This window comes from Silene latifolia, chromosome 9, assembly GCF_048544455.1.
Source record: "Silene latifolia isolate original U9 population chromosome 9, ASM4854445v1, whole genome shotgun sequence".
Taxonomy (NCBI): domain Eukaryota; kingdom Viridiplantae; phylum Streptophyta; class Magnoliopsida; order Caryophyllales; family Caryophyllaceae; genus Silene; species Silene latifolia.
The window spans coordinates 160,217,726-160,232,065 of NC_133534.1; the positions used below are offsets into that span (position 1 = coordinate 160,217,726).

Here is a 14,340-nt window from a genome sequence, read left to right on the forward strand (position 1 = left end):
TTCGACCGTGACCAACGACCACATCCTAATTTGTGGACACTTAGCGGGATCGCATCAAAAATGGCGCCGTTGCCGGGGACGGTGTTTGTTTGATTTAGATTTCTTTTTATTGTCATTAGTTGTGTCTTTCTTCGCCTTGAGGAAGTAAAACTCCTCAAGGTTTGTTCTAATTTTTTTTGAGTTGTTTGATATTTTGCATGTCTAGAAGGTTACAAGGTGATTTGTTACCTTTTGACCGTGAAATCGAAAGAACCTTGACGAACAATAGGAGAGTTGTTAGGAGGAATTTACGAGGTATTAGTGAAGTTGTCCAACCCACTAGTGAGTTTGTCAATCCTTTCGCAATATAAGGAGAAGAAAACCCATTACACAATACCCCACAAAATCCACCTACAATGCCAAAATTCTCGTCACACTCCGTACCCACCGAGGAGAATCTACCAAATGGAACTCCTACACCGCAACATCTAACCGGAAATTTTATTGCCAATTCCGCCTTCATCCAATTAGTTGAGAGGAGCCAATTCGGGGGGATGCCTAGTGAGGACCCTCATTCTCATATGGAAACCTTTTGCGACTATTGTGATGCTATCTCTCAAACGGGCGTGACTCAAGACCAAATTAGATGGGTCTTATTTCCTTTTTCCTTAATCGGCACCGCGAAGCAATGGTTGAAGGGCCTTGATAAGGCCACCCTTGGAATAGATTCTTGGAAGAAGTTGGCTCTAGCTTTCTACAAAAAATTCTACCCACCGGAAAAGACTAACATGCTAAGAGCTCAAATTACGGGTTTTAAGCAAAGGGATGAAGAGTCTTTGTATGAAGCTTGGGAGCGGTTCAAGGGAATTTGTCGCTCATGTCCTCACCATGGACTTAGCGAATGGTTTTTGGTGCAACAATTTTTGAATGGTTTATATGAAGATTCTAGGAACATTCTCAATATGGGATCAAATGATATGTTCACCGAAGTTGATGACAATCAAACATGGAACAAGATTGAGGAAATGGCGGTCCATAACTCACAATATAGTAGATCTCGCAAGGCTATTAGAGGAGGAAAGCATGAAGTGGACTCCGTTACTCAATTGGGTGCTCAACTTAGTGCTCACATTGACACAATCAACTTGAAGATTGAACAAGCTATGGCTAGACTTGAGGAAAACTCAAAATCATCAAAGCATCATGTTAATGCCATGACGGCATCCTCATCAATCCCAAGTGGGATATGTGAGAATTGTGGAACTTTGGGACATGACCAAGGTGAATGTAGGGGAACAAATGAACAAGTGAATGCTTTCCAAGCATACAAGAGTGGTACCCCTTATTCCAACTTTTACAATGAAAACACCAAATTCCATCCAAATCTCTCATACAAAAGCCAAAATGTTCAAAACCCTCAAACAACATACACTCCACCACCCATGAGAAACCAAAATCAAAGACCCTTTTACAATCAAAACCAAGGTTACCAAAATCAAAATCCATACAATCACCAAAATGACCAAGGCTTTGATGTCCAATAAGCGGTCCTCCAAATGCAAAAGAATCAACAAGAATTTTTCACTCAAATGCAAAAAGATAGCCAAGCAAAGGAAACCACCATCAACAACATTCTAGCTCACACCAAGATGTTGGAAACACAATTGACTCAACTAGCATCTTCAAGCTCACAAAGACAAAAGGGGCAATTACCACCTCAAAGTAATCCCCCTAGACATGAAACGGTTAGTGCCATTCACTTGAGAAGTGGTACAAGGTATGAAGCACCGAAGAAGCAAGTTGGGGATGAAGTTGTGGAAGCTAGTGAAAAGGAAGAAATTGTGCAAAACTCCAAAGATGGAGAATCATCAAAAGAAGAAAGTTCAAAGAAAAATGAAGACAAGGCCAAGGAGAAGGAGCCCATTGTGATTAGACTTCCTTTCCCAAGTCGTCAAGCCAAGCCCAAATTTGATGATCAACTTGGAAAGTTCATGGAAATTGTGAAGAATTTAGAAGTCTCAATTCCTTTCCCGGAATTAATCAATCACGTTCCGGCCTATGCGAAATACATGAAAGATATCCTCACAAAGAAGAAGTCGATCCGGAAGCTTGAGACTATCGCCTTCACTAAGGTGAGTAGTGCAATACTTCAAGGGAGTTCACCTCCAAAGTTAAAGGATCCGGGAAGCTTCTCAATACCGTGTACCATTGGCGACACAACGATCAACAAAGCCTTATGTGATCTAGGGGCTAGTGTGAGTGTCATGCCATACTCGGTGAGTAAAAGGTTGGGGATGAAAGAGCTTAAATGCACCAACATCACACTCCAAATGGCCGATAGATCGACGAAGACACCGTTAGGGATATGGGAAGATGTCCCCGTGCGAATTGGGAAGTTTTTCATCCCGGTGGACTTTGTCATTGTTGATATGGAGGAGGATTCCAACATTCCAATCATCCTAGGAAGACCTTTCCTACACACCGCCGGTGCGGTGATTGATGTGAAACATGGTGAGCTCACTCTAGAAGTGGGAGATGAAAGCATAACTTTTAATCTTGACAAGACTATGAGAGCTCCTCGTTTGCATGAGCCATGTTTCATGATTGATCATTACAGCCGAAAAGATGAAAGGAAGAAATCGGAACTCCAATGGAAGAAGAAAATTGAAGATGCTCCATTCAAAGAGCAAGTGAATTGTGACAAGGAGAGCTTGCAAAGCTCATCAAAATCAACCAAGGAAGAAGAGGATGGCCTCATTGGCCAAGAGAAGAAATTGGGAGAGTTGTCTCCATCTAAGCAAGAGATTTTCAATGATCAACTCAATGAAGTTTGTGGTCTTTGGGACGACGAATTTGAAGGGATTTTTAATCCCTACATTGGTAATGCCATCGATCAAGACCAACAACAAGGGCCACGGTCTATTGAGAACCTCTACCATGATAATGAACAAGCTTTTGATTACTTCTTCAAGGTGTTAAGCAACATCAACAACACCTTGGACATGCCCCCTTGACATCTCATCAAGAATGAGAGTTTGGTGGAGTCCTCCCTAAACCACCACTTGTAAATATTTCTAACTCCCTAACTTACATTTCAATTCTTGTATTGAATTTTTGTCATCTTTGGATTTTTATTTACTTTGATCAAAATAATTGTCATGTTTGAGAGAAGTGAGGGAGGGACTAACAATTTCAATTGATGTGTAGTGCTTTTAGCTTAGTGTGAGGATGGCAATTGCCTAGGCTATCCATGCCTTAGTAGTGCCCCCACAACGATGAACACAAGACTTGAAGAAAGAATGGAAGAACGGTATGGGAAATGCAGTGTGCACGGATGGAACTGAATCCGTGTACACAAGGGAAGAATCCGAGCGGATTCCAGAGAATCCGCCCGTCTTACAGAATCCGAGCGTATTGCAGAAAAGACGCCCGTCCTGAACTGAGCTAAATTTTGAAAAATTCTTGATCGTGATCAAATCCGGGCGTCCCGTGAAGAATCCGCCCGTCTTGAAGAATCCGTCCGTCTTGTAAGAAAGACGTCCGTCTTTGCAAATTGAGAAAACAAGCAAAATTTTCGGATCAAATCCGTTCGTCTTTAAGCAAATCCGCCCGTCCCGTGTTCAGCAAATCCGAGCGGATCGTCACAAATCCGCCCGTCTTTAGGCGAGTTTTGCAAAGTTCAGAAAGAGCAGAATCCGCACGGATTGGGCAGAATCCGCACGGATTGCCCCTGCAGATTCGAAAATTTCGGTCTCTTTAAAACCCCTCCCACCTTCATTCATTCATTCATAAACACTACCCACAACATTAAAACCCTCATCCTCTCCATCACAAAAACAAAAACCTCAACAACATTCACCAAAATCAAATCAAACCATCCTTCCAACAACAAATTAATCACTCCTTCCTCAACAAAAATCAAAACCAAGCACAAAATCTTCAACCTTTGAGTCGATTTTTGTTTCCATAAAGGCAAAGCCTTTCACCTTCAAATCGATTTGGGCATACTACAACTTGAAGATTTTCATTCTTTTCTTGGTTAGTTCATCAATGGCAAGGAATAAGGGAGCAACAAAGGCACCAAAGGCTAAGGCACTCTCACAAAGGCAAAAGGCTCTTCAAACAAAGAAAGCATTGGCTATGGTGGTAGCAACACCAAACATGGAAGTGCAACAACAACAACAACCTTCTATGGGAGCAACAACACCTTCTACTCCGGTAATTGATCAACTTTTACATTATTCGGAGGTAACTTTTATTTCCGATACCCATAGAAATACCTTTGTCAAGTTTGCTATGAAGTCATTACAATCCACCAAATTCATATGTGAAGATACCTTACAAAAATTGGGTGTTCTTGAACAAACAAAAGCCTTTTTCAATGCCATGGGGTTGAAGAAATTGTTTGAAACAAGGGAATTGACATACCCCTCCCTTACCTTGGAATTTTTAAGTACTTTGAAAGTCACCAAAATTGAGAATAGGGAGAATATCGAGTTTCGTCTAGCTAATGTTAGTAGACGCATTACCTTTAGGGAATTGGGTGAAATTTTGGGTCTTAGTGATGAACCGAGTTATTTTAAGAGTTATGGAAAGTATGACCCCGAACCTCTTTGGGAGGCAATCTCCGGGAAGAAATTTGAGGATTTTCATGTGAGTCGTGCTCTTTTGGTCCACCATCCGGGCATAAGAGTATGGCACAAGGTCGTGGGTAACACCATAATTGCTAGGAAAGATACCAACCATTTCACAAGACTTGATTTTATTCTCCTTGAATCGGCTTTGAATATCGGAAGAGTGCGCACCAAGCCTTACATTTCTTTGAGGCTCTTGGTAGATAGATGGCTCAACATCGAGTGTGGGAAGAAGGGCACGACCGTTATTGTCAATGGCGGCCTAGTTACACTCCTAGCCAAGCACTTTGATCCTAACTTCAATAAGGATAACAAGTACAAAGCAAAGGAGGGTGGCCATCTTGTTGATATGCATACTATGATTCACAAGTTCAAGTGGGTTGCCCATAACCCCCTTGACACTAAGTATGGATGGCTAACTAGTGAAGCTAGATCGTTCACCTTGCCTTCAAAGATTTGCCGTCTAAGCGTCCACCGGACCAATTACCTACTTCCCCTTTCCAAAGAAGCCGAGTATATCATTCAACAACAAAAGGGTGATCTTGAAATGCCCTCCTCTTCCATTGTCATACCACCTTACCCCTTTAAGTATGAAGAGTTCAAGCCGGAAGGAGTTGAAGTTGGAGAAGACTATGTGACTCTCCTCATGCAAGCAATGCACAAGCAAGCCTATGCAGATCGGAAAAATGCCTACTTGGCTCAATATCCACCCCTCCTACATTTAGCTAGGCAAGGACTACTTGATCCATCTTGTCCTTTGCCTAGTTGGGCGGATAGAGAAGTCTTATTTCCGGGTGCATCTAGGGTCGTTATGGGTGACAATGAGGTTGTTGGAAATGATGAAGAAGTTGATGATAATATTGAGGAAGAAGCAAGTGAAGGAGAAAAGGATGGTGAAGATGATGATGAGGAAGATGAGGAAGAAAGTGAAGAAGCAAATGACAAGGAAAGTGGTAATGTGACCACTTCTCATGAGGGAAGTGGTGATGATAGCATGATGGAAGATTAGCAAGCCTTGGAGACTCCTACACTCTCATGGTTTGTCTATTTCTCTCTTTGTATTCTATTTAATTTTGATCATTGTTGGAGTAGTCCTAGCCCCATTAGAGGACTCACACCTCGGTACCATTGAGGTGTTCTCATTCTATTGTTCCCGTTTTCAAAATCCAAAATGACAAATTAGTTTCATGCATAGCATAGTGTGTGCATGAACTATACCCATCCTTGGACATTAGCAATAGTGTCTCACTCGGTTTGGGGAATTTAATGCATACGCAACGGGAGGTAATCTAAATTATCCTCTCCGTCATAACAAAAACCATGCATCATGTAGTGTAGCTTAGTATAGATTGCATTTAGTATAGAAATCATGCATCATCTTTGCATAATTTCCATCATTTTGGCCATTGAGGGCAATGCCCATATTAGTGTGGGGATGGGAATTCTAACATCTGACTCTTATTCAAAAATCCAAAAAAATTGAAAAATTTCAAAAATCATAAAAATTTGAAAATTGAAAACCCAAAAACATGTTTATTTCTTGTTGTAATCTTGTATATATTGTCTTGTATATATTGTGCTTGTTCTATCCTTGTTCACATTGATTGACTACGCCACATCCGAGACATGAGGATATTGAAGACCGCATGGTATGATCTTTCCAATCTCCTTTTTCCTCTTTATGTTAATGACTATGTGGCTTTATTTTGATTGATGCGGTGTAACAATGTGAATTTAGGACTTGCATTTAGTTTATATGTCATATTAGTTGATAGAATCACTTGCATTAGGATGTTTATATTAGTTGCATCATGGCATGTAGTTGCATGTTAGAAATGTTTTGAAAAATGCCTATTTAGGAAGTTTGACAAGAGCAACTAAGCCATTATAAATACTTGTTCAACTTAAGACTTTGCCTACTAGAATGGTTGTAAAACACCCTAGATAGTGTCATACTAGTGTCTTTTGACCCATGACCCAAGGCCTAGTCAAGGGTTTGCATGTGAGTCACCTATCCAACCCCGTGATGCGATGTGGACTTGGTTACCTTGTCTAGGTGACCTTGTTTGACCTTGTGGTAAGGCAACCCAAAAATATTTTCTATCAATAAGCTTGAAGTGCTCATTTCAAAGAAATTTTGTCATGTGGAAGTAATGTAATGCCAAGGAAACCTCAAATGTTATGAATTGTTGAAAATTGAGAAAGTTAAGTTGTTTTGATGGAGGCGTACCACTTCGATGTGCTTTGGTGTGGGATCCATTGAATTGGGCCCCCATACGGTTGTGAATTCGGCCGCCCAGAGACAGAGTGACTATCACCCCGAAAAGCTATTGTCTAGAGGTTAACCGGTTGCCTAATAAGCGATTGGCGAAAGCAAAGGACACTAGCCCGGAAGGGACAAACCCCATCTTAAATTTTTGAAATGTGAAAGTGAAATGAGGACAATTTTGAATACTAGTCATATCCACCCGTTGTGAATAAAGATTTAAGCATTTCATTCCCAAAAAGCCTTTTGTCAAGCCACTTGGTCGAGCTTGGGACGATCCATGACCTTTACTTTTGTAGAGAATTCGAGACTTGTCATGTCATATGCCACTAGCATCATAGGGATCATCATTCCACCACCATCCGATCGCTCTTGACGAAAGCATTTGGAAATTGAGGACGAAAGTAGTCTAGTTTAACACCATTTGGAGGTGATTTAGTGCCATCCTCTTAGACTTAGTAATTTGTTGAACTAGTATTTGTGAAGGATTACATGCTCTTAAATTTGTTCCTCTTTAGTGCCTTCACCACTTGATGAGGGAGTGGCTATTCTTTTTGTAGATGCATCCATTATGTGTTTTTGTGTGCTTAAAGTTTGGATGTGTCGCCATTTTGGCAAGACCCACCTTGCCTTGCAAGAAGGCATCCTACCTCATGGTTGTCTTGTTGTGAGTTGAAGGGGCGGAGTGAGACCCGCTAATTGTCTCATATCGGCTATATTATTAGGATAGGTTAGTATTGGTCCTAGTCTTTGTCACCTATTTACTCAGGATGAGCAAAGGTTCGGTTTGGGGATATTTGATGTGACCATAATTGGCGCATATTTAGCCCCCGAATTAGCCTTGTTTCCATGCTTTTTAGTGCTTATTTGGGTCATTTCTTATCTTTAGTTCTTTGTTTTGCATATTCTTTGAGATTTTGATCCCTTGGTAGGAAAGGAGTAAGAATCTTGCATTTTCATGGCAAAACGAGACTAAATTGATCGAATTCAATGACCAAGCATCAAGGAGAGACAAGATTAGAAGGCCTTTGTACATATCATAGTAGAAGAGCAATGTTGAGAAAGGATCCTTGAGTCCCCAAGGAAATCCCCAAGGAATTTATGAAGAAGAGGGAAGAAAAGAAGAAGACTTGTTGCTGACTGACAATCCGAGCGGATTGTCACCAATCCGTCCGTCCCGCAGCAGCACAATCCGAGCGGCTTTGCCACAATCCGCTCGGATTCCCCCTCCACAATCCTCCCGGATTCCAACGCCAGAATCCGCCCGTCCCGACCCTATTCCGCCCGGATTCTAGCACAGCACGGATTGTCTTCTCCAAGCTACGAAGAAAGAAGCCCTTCTCTCAGAAAATACCGGCTCCTCCTTGCTCAACTTAAAAAGTGTAATTACTAGTTTAGCCCTTAGTTAACCCTAATGTATCCTCCCTAATTTCCACTATAAATACCCCATTAGTCTAATTAGAGGAGCATGTTCTTCTTATCAATAATTAGTGTAGTTAATATCAATCAAATCTCTCTTTAATATTGTAATCAGGTATTAATCAAGTTTTCATCCAAGTTTTAGTTCTTTAATCTCTCTTTTGTTCATCCTTTATTTTGGGTAATTGAAGATTAATTGGGTTATTGTTGGGAGATTGACAACCTCTCAATCAAGCATTCAAGTACTTCTTTTATCTTTGCTTTATTATTGGAATCATTAGTAGGTATAATCTCTTAATCCCTTATTAATTATTGTTAATTACTTTCATTTATTCATCATGTTTCATATTGTTGGTATGATTGACAACCTTGCTAGCATGATCAACATGATAATGAGTGAGAAGTCTCTTAGCTAGGGTTAATGGGTGATTAGGGGAAACCAACATGGGGAATGATTCATGCTTAAATTAATATGCTTTCATGTTTTATTTGCTTGCTTGTTTTGATCTCAACTCATGCACATGTTATATTTGATGAAATGCTAGCCTATGAATCCTTGCATTTACTATCATCTTCTATCTTTTCAAAGAAACTTGTAAGACATAACCCAACTCGAGTCTCATTAGACCATGCATGTTGTTGAGTAGAGAAGATTAAGTCGACTTGTAGGTGTTGTACAATCTAATCGATTCGGCTCCGGGGACTCCCCTATGATCCCATGACACCCTAGTGCCTTTAGTCAATTGTTTACACCCCTTTAATTCATCTTGCTTGTTTATTTTCATTGCTATTTTAGTTTAGTAACCTTCTACAGCAACCCAATTTGTGACACCCCTTAGACACCACTAGTTGCAATAGAAATCTCATTTCAACTCCCGTCCCTTGGGATCCGACCTTTACTTGCCTCTTTACTAATTGTAGAGTTGTTTGTGGAGCTATAAATTGTGTTTTGATTCGACCGTGACCAACGACTACATCCTAATTTGTGAACACTTAGCGGGATCGCATCACTAATCACCATCAAATAACCAAATTTAAACACAAACCCTTGGCCTTATAGCCATCATTATTACACAGTTAAGATGAAATATCCGAGACATACTACAGACACAACATATTATTTAATGGACACGGCCTAACAACTTATTATTCTCAAGGAATAATAACAACATCACCCCTCAAATTGACACTACAACAAGATCACGATGTATACCACATATGCTTTACCTGACGATTGGGTGGCAACTTTACAACAACATATACACTTACTTACTTGACACACTTGACACGCCTATCTAGACATTGGAAACCGTGCCAACGAAGGGGCTACGGCTCATATAGGACTTCATCATTAGCCTCTTCATTGTTTTGGGCACTCGCTTCGATTTAATTAGTTAAATACTTCAATTTAACTAGCTAAAGAAAAGGTTTTGTAAAATCATTTTCACTTAAAATAAAGGACTAACTAGACCCATATTTAAAGTACAAATTACATTGCTTGAAATGAACTAAAATACTTACAACGATTAAATTACAATAACAATTGAAATAAAACCGTAATAATTAAATAAAATCCAAACAATAGAGGCACGAAGGCCGAGGAAAACACACGGCCAAGGGGAGGTCAATATTGACTAATCTAGTCATCGAATGCCATAAATCGAATGCTAAGCATGCACAATTCAACTAACGATAAATCGTCATAAGAAGAGATGAATTCATTAAATCTTTAAAGAATTCATTTAAAATCCTATGTCGGGTTTTGTATGACCTATTGAATGTCTAATTCAATTAACATGCTTTCTACTTGTTAATTAGGCCAAACGGGATTTAACAATGATAACGATACAAATAAACATACATGCATCATGAATCCACTAAATCAAATTGAACATGTGATTTAATCTTAACTATTTCATAATTAAAATTAAAACAAGTCATTAAACATGTGAATATAATTAAGCTAATCAAAATTTCACTTTAATTAATTTAGAACGAGCAACAAACACATTAATTCGTTTTATAAATTAAGCATGCAATTATTCTAATTAACATGATAAAGTTATAAAACGAAATGCATACATATGATTAGCAATAAACTTACTCCTAATCAGCAACTAATCCTCATTATTAACAACATATAATTACGAAACAATAAATATGAAAAGGTAATTAACGAATGATGCAAAAAAATAAAACGAAAGGCCATAAGGCCGCGACATATGCGAGAAAAGGACAAAGAAAGAGACGGGATTTTGCGCACCCTCAATTTACATGTAAACTTGGACACCACTCTGAATCCTGTATGCATGTGTTTCATGTAAGGCGCGTCGTGGAATATTGTAAAACAAATATCGAAATTATTTAACAAAACCAATTTCGAAAACAAAAACAATTTCTCGCGTAAAAGGGCACTTCGTGCAACGATTTTCAAATGAAGATTGTGACTTCGTTTCTTATTCAAATTTAAATCCGAAAGATGTTCTGGAATTAGACTCCAAATATTTATTTTTTAATAAAAAACCATACCAAAAACGATTGTAAAGTGACGATAATTGGACGTCAACACAAGCAGTCCAAAACGCGAGAAAACACAAACAAGAGTGCAAATCGATTCTCTAATATTTGTCTAATCCTTTGTATGAACTATGTGCTTTTTTTTCTAGGTATGAGAGGATTCTAGGGTTTCTTTTTTACATGAGGCTTGTGTGTGTATTGCTCAAAAATTAGGTCAAAAAAAGGTCCCCCTTAATACCGTGTAAGGAGGACGGTATTTATAGGAAATGAAGGTATGGGGTGCTTCTAGGATTCTAAAGGCTCGGTTGTTTTCTACATATGAGAGTAGGATAGCTTGCGTGGAAGGGAGTAAATGAATGTGGTCTAAATATGGTTTAACAGGTGAAATAATTTGGTTTTGGAAAGGATAAAGGAGGATATTGTGTTTCTGTTTAGAGGGATTGTGTGGGCTGTTCGGATGGGGTAAAATATCTATCTTACTTGGGAAATAAGTAAGAGAAATGAGGGAAGGAGTTGGTTGGGATGAGGGCTCGGAAAAGGGATCAAAAGCCCCTGTTTTGGTTCGCAAAAACAAGGTGCTCGGGTGCGGGATTGGGTACAATTTTGGCTCTGGTTTGGTGCGGGTTAGGGCTAGGTTGGGGTGTTGGGTTATGGGCTAGGTTAAGGCGAGAAGATAGGCTAGCTCAGAGTTGGGTTGGGTGGTGTTTGAGTGTCGGGTTGGGCTCGGGAAAACAGGGGTGTCAGGTTTGAAGTGGGAAAAAGGAAAGAATGGGTGGTGGCTAAGAGGGTTCGAACTCATGACTATGGGGGGATGGGATATGCAAAAGCGATACCTTGATTCTCATGCCCAAAGTTATTTTAGAATCAAGCTTAAAACCGTTTCAGAATCCCGTTTAAAACCCCTTAAAAAAATCAATTCATCGAATTAAAATAAAGCGATAAAACACGAAACCGTCACGGATTTAATTTCAAATAAATTCAAAATAAAAACTTTGAAGAAAAACATATTTTTTAAATAAATTATAAAAACTTTAAATTTTAAATAAACTCGAAAATATGATAACGGAAAAAATAAATTTCATTTATTTCGAAATAATGTAAATTTCATTTAAATTATAAAACCGTGAAATAACACTTGTCCCGCATCACAAAACGGACTCCGCTAACGAGCGATGTTAGTAAACATGTGTCCTATCATCATCGGGTGTTTTTTTGGGATTTCTGTAAATTCCAATATCGATAGATACGGGTATCTACAAAGCCCCACTTTGACCGAGTCTTGGACAAGGCAAAATTCAAAGTATACCCCAAGTCTATCGACCCGAGGATTCCGCGGGTCCTCTATAGTCCATTAGACTTGCGTATATAAGTTCGCCAGCCATAAGAAGAGATCATACCTGAAACTCCGTGGGGGATTAACTTCTGCTTTTGTTGTGTCAAATCATCATTGGTCATCGACCCATAAACTTACATATATGGTGGGTTGAGCCTTATCCTGAGGCGCCTACGTATCTGTTGTGATGGAATCAAACCCGTATCGTAGTTCGGCATAACTTGGCCTTGGCATTCTGCAGTCTCGGCCCAATTCGGAGCTTTTCGAAAGGAGGTTTCCGTCATACTTTGGAGATACCTCTACCATGCTGTCTGTACTCTTCGAGATGCATGTGCATTAGCTAAATTGAGCTGCGATTCTTCATCATTGGTGCCCAACATCTGACCAACGTTGTTGTAATATTTTAATCTTAGTAACCCGATGTGGATTACTTTACTTGGTGGAGACTTCTCCCTTCATCATTATAGCGGTCTCTGGAGCTGAAAGCGACATAGCACCCAGTTGTATTGGGTCTAAAGTCCTAATTGGACCGTACCTACTAAAACATAGACATGCATCATAGCAGAAATCACATAATGCTATTCCGAACATTCGGAAATCATAGCTAAAACATAGATGGGCCTGAGGCCCGAACTAAAACATTGAATTGGGTTTCAGACTCGATTTGACATTTCATTTTGAAAATGGGATTCGCCTGGAATTATTTTATTCGAATATGGCCTTCGCCCAAAACTGACATTTGAATATGGGCTTTGGCATCATTTGGAGTGAGGACATTGGTGTTAGTAACTGGACCATTAGTCGTAGGACCATTCTGAGAGATATTTTGATATGGACGCCCTGATGTGAATCATATTTAAGCATATTTAGTCCCCGAATTAGCCTCGTTCCTATGCTTTTTAGTGCATAATCGGGTCATTTACTATCTTTAGTTTCTCGTTTTGCATATTCTTTGAGGTTTTGTTCCTTTGGTAGGAAAGGAGTGCAAACCTTCCGTTTTCATGGCAAAATGGAGCTAAATTGATCAAATTCAATGACAAAGCATCAAAGGAAAGACGGTACTAGAAGGCCTATGTAGATAATAAGTAGATTGGGCAATGATGAAAGGATCCTTGCATCCCCAACAAGATCCCCGAGGATTGTTGAGGAAAGAAGAAAAGAGAAGTGCTGACCCAGGATCCGAGCGTCTCCCTGGCCAGGACGCTCGTCTTGAGGCCAACAAATCTGAGCGTCTCTCCCCTGATCCACTCGGATTCCCTTGTAGAACCCACCGTGCCTACTTTCTAGACGCTTGGGACGAGCAGATTTCCTGGAGACTACCAAAACGGAGATGAGCATCTCCTTGGAGAGGAGCTCTTCCTTAACTTTTCTTTAGGGTCTTAATAGTCATTTACGCCCTTAGTAACCCTAATCCTTGTACCTAATCTTTAGTATGAATACCTAGTTGTACTACCTAGATTACGATATCATCTTAATAGGATCTTAATCTTATCTTGATCAAGTCTCAATACTCTCTAAATCTTGTAATTAACTCTTAATTTAGCATTAATACAAATCTCATTTCCTAATCTTTTCTATTGTTCATCATTTATTTTGGGTAATTAGAAGATTATTTGGGTTTATTTGGAGGACTGACAACCTTTCATCAATCATCAAGTACTTCTATGATTCTTTGCTTTATTATTTGGAATCATCTTTATAGGTATAATTCTCTCTTAAACCCTTTTTAATTATTGTTAATCATCTTCCTTTGTTCATCATGTTTTACCTTGCTAGTATGATTGACATCGGTCAAAGACAGAGTAAGGCCTACTTGATAGAGTACCCCAAGACTCATAAATACGTAGTATTACAGTCTTCCCTCCTTAAAAAGAACTTCGTCCCCGAAGTTCAAACCACAACAAAACAAAGACACACACTACGCATTCCCGACTCAACAACCAAAACAAAACTCAATATAAAAACATGTTACTAACCCAAACACAACCCGACTCAACGACAACAACCATGCCGACACAACATAAAAAGGGTATAAAACTCATAAAAAATCTTTGCGATCATCTCCTACCCCCGTAAAAGAAACAAGGTTATGTCCTCGTAACCATACATACCCGATCAAAAAGGAAAGGGTAGCGCTCTCTCATGGCATCCTCTGCCTCCCATGTAGCTTCCTCAGTCTCGTGGTTAGACCA

The 14,340-nt window shown here is 39.5% G+C and overlaps 1 non-coding gene across 1 annotated transcript; it reads right to left on the reverse strand.

The window, feature by feature from the left end:
• Positions 1–767: 767 nt before the first annotated feature.
• LOC141602940 (small nucleolar RNA R71) lies at positions 768–874 on the reverse strand. The gene has a single exon (XR_012524843.1). It is a non-coding gene; the product is annotated as a small nucleolar RNA R71 (small nucleolar RNA).
• Positions 875–14,340: the final 13,466 nt, after the last annotated feature.